Genomic DNA, 2,500 nt, shown 5'->3' with positions numbered 1-2,500 from the left:
GATTTTCCACGCGGCAGCCCCTCTTTTCGTCAGCGTGCCCCCCTGACGAATTTTCCTGCCTGGCCCGGCCAGTCCAGCCCCTGTTCGTCGAAAAATCTGCGCTGCCGATTTTCCACGCGGCAGCCCCTCTTTTCGTCAGCGTGCCCCCCTGACGAATTTTCCTGCCTGGCCCGGCCGGTCCAGCATCCAGCCCCTGTTCGTCGAAAAATCTGCGCTGCCGATTTTCCACGCGGCAGCCCCTGTTTTCCTCAGCGTGCCCCCCTGACGAATGTTCGTCGAAAAATCTGCGCTGCCGATTTTCCACGCGGCAGCCCCTCTTTTCGTCAGCGTGCCCCCCTGACGAATGTTCGTCGAAAAATCTGCGCTGCCGATTTTCCACGCGGCAGCCCCTCTTTTCGTCAGCGTGCCCCCTGACGAATTTTCCTGCCTGGCCCAGTCCAGCGTCCAGCCCCTGTTCGTCGAAAAATCTGCGCTGCCGATTTTCCACGCGGCAGCCCCTCTTTTCGTCAGCGTGCCCCCCTGACGAATTTTCCTGCCTGGCCCGGCCGGTCCAGCCCCTGTTCGTCGAAAAATCTGCGCTGCCGATTTTCCACTCCGCAGCCCCTGTTTTCGTCAGCGTGCCCCCCTGACGAATTTTCCTGCCTGGCCCGGCCAGTCCAGCGCCCAGCCCCTGTTCGTCGAAAAATCTGCGCTGCCGATTTTCCCCGACGAACCTGCAGCTGCACAAATCCGCGCTGCCACTGCCCCATTGTCTGGACCAACAGTCTTTTCCATCAAGCCCTGGACTATAAATCGTCCAGACTCATCGCCAGCACCCGCTGCCGATTCTGCCGACTTTGCCGATTTCGTCGGCGCTGCCGATTCCAACACTGCCCGCCGTGCCTGAACCAGCGCTGTTTCGTCAGCGTGTCCCCTTGACGAATTTCCCTGCCTGGCCTGGACAGTCCATCTTCCAGCCCATGTTCATCGAAAAATCTGCGCTGCCGATTTCCCCGACGAACCTGCAGCTGCACAAATCTGTGCTGCCGATTTCCCCCCCTGTCGGCATGGCTGCCGCTGCCCCGATGTCCAGACCAACAGTCTTTTTTGTCGACTTTGCCGATTTTGTCCGCGCTGCCGATTCCAACACTACCCCCTGCATCCAAACCAGCATTGTTTCGTCAGCTCTTCCCCTGACGATTTTAGCCCTGTAACAAACAGTAGGCCTCCAATCCCGCCAACGGGAGCCAAGTTGATAGGGAAGAGAATTGAATGACGCGCCTGGTCCTCGCACCCCGCCACCCGAGGGGCCTTTTTCCCGGCAGCCTCTGAAAAACTCTAGCTTTCACGGTCCTCGCCGCCCCTCACCACCATGGCAGGCCTCTAATCCCACCCATCAGCAGTTGTAGCCGATAGGGCAGTGATTTGAATGACGCGTCGCGGGCCTCCGGGTCATCTCACCCGGCCATTAATTGGAGCGTTTTTGGCTGGCCGAGGATGGGGGGATGGATCTCTTCTTCCGAAAAAGCAAACAGTACATCGGGAGTTATGTTGACGGGGCATGGAATTGAATGACCCGTCGCGGGCCGCCGGGTCATCTCACCCGGCCATCCCGGGGAGCGTTTTTCCCGGCAGCATCGGGGAAACTCTTGCTTTCACTGCCCGCTGCCCAAGTCCCCACTCGAATCGGCCCCCCGCGCCAACAAGCCAACGCTGCCGAATCGGCAGACACTGCTGCCGAATCTGCCGACACTGCCCCGCGGGCTGCCACTGCCCCAGTGTCTAAACCAGCGGTCTTTCTCATCGAGCCTTGGACTATCCAGTCCGTCCTGACTCATCGCCAGCACCTGCTGCCGATTCTGCCGACTTTGCCGATTTTCTCGGCGCTGCCGATTCCAACACTGCGCCCACCGTGTCTGAACCAGCGCTGTTTCGTCAGCGTGTCCCCTCGACGAATTTTCCTGCCTGGCCTGGACAGTCCACCGTCCAGCCCGTGTTCGTCGAAAAATCTGCGCTGCCGATTCTGCCGACTTTGCCGATTTCGTCGGCGCTGCCGATTCCAACACTGCCCGCCGTGCCTGAACCAGCGCTGTTTCGTCAGCGTGTCCCCTCGACAAATTTTCCTGCCTGGCCTGGACAGTCCATCGCCCAGCCCATGTTCGTCGCAAAATCTGCGCTGCCGATTTTCCCCGACGAACCTGCAGCCGCACAAATCTGCGCTGCCGAATCTGCCGACACTGTCCCGCGGGCTGCCACTGCCCCAGTGTCTAAACCAGCAGTCTTTCTCGTCGAGCCTTGGACTATCCAGCCCGTCCAGACCCATCGCCAGCACCCGCTGCCGATTCTGCCGACTTTGCCGATTTCGTCGGCGCTGCCGATTCCACCACTGCCCGCCGTGCCTGAACCAGCGCTGTTTCGTCAGCGTGTCCCCTCGATGAATTTTCCTGCATGGCCCGGCCAGTCCAGCGTCCAGCCCATGTTCGTCGAAAAATCTGCGCTGCCGATTCTGCCGACTTTGCCG

This window comes from Populus nigra, chromosome 2 (assembly GCF_951802175.1).
Source record: "Populus nigra chromosome 2, ddPopNigr1.1, whole genome shotgun sequence".
Taxonomy (NCBI): Eukaryota; Viridiplantae; Streptophyta; class Magnoliopsida; order Malpighiales; family Salicaceae; genus Populus; species Populus nigra.
Note: the sequence above shows the minus strand (reverse complement) of the source record.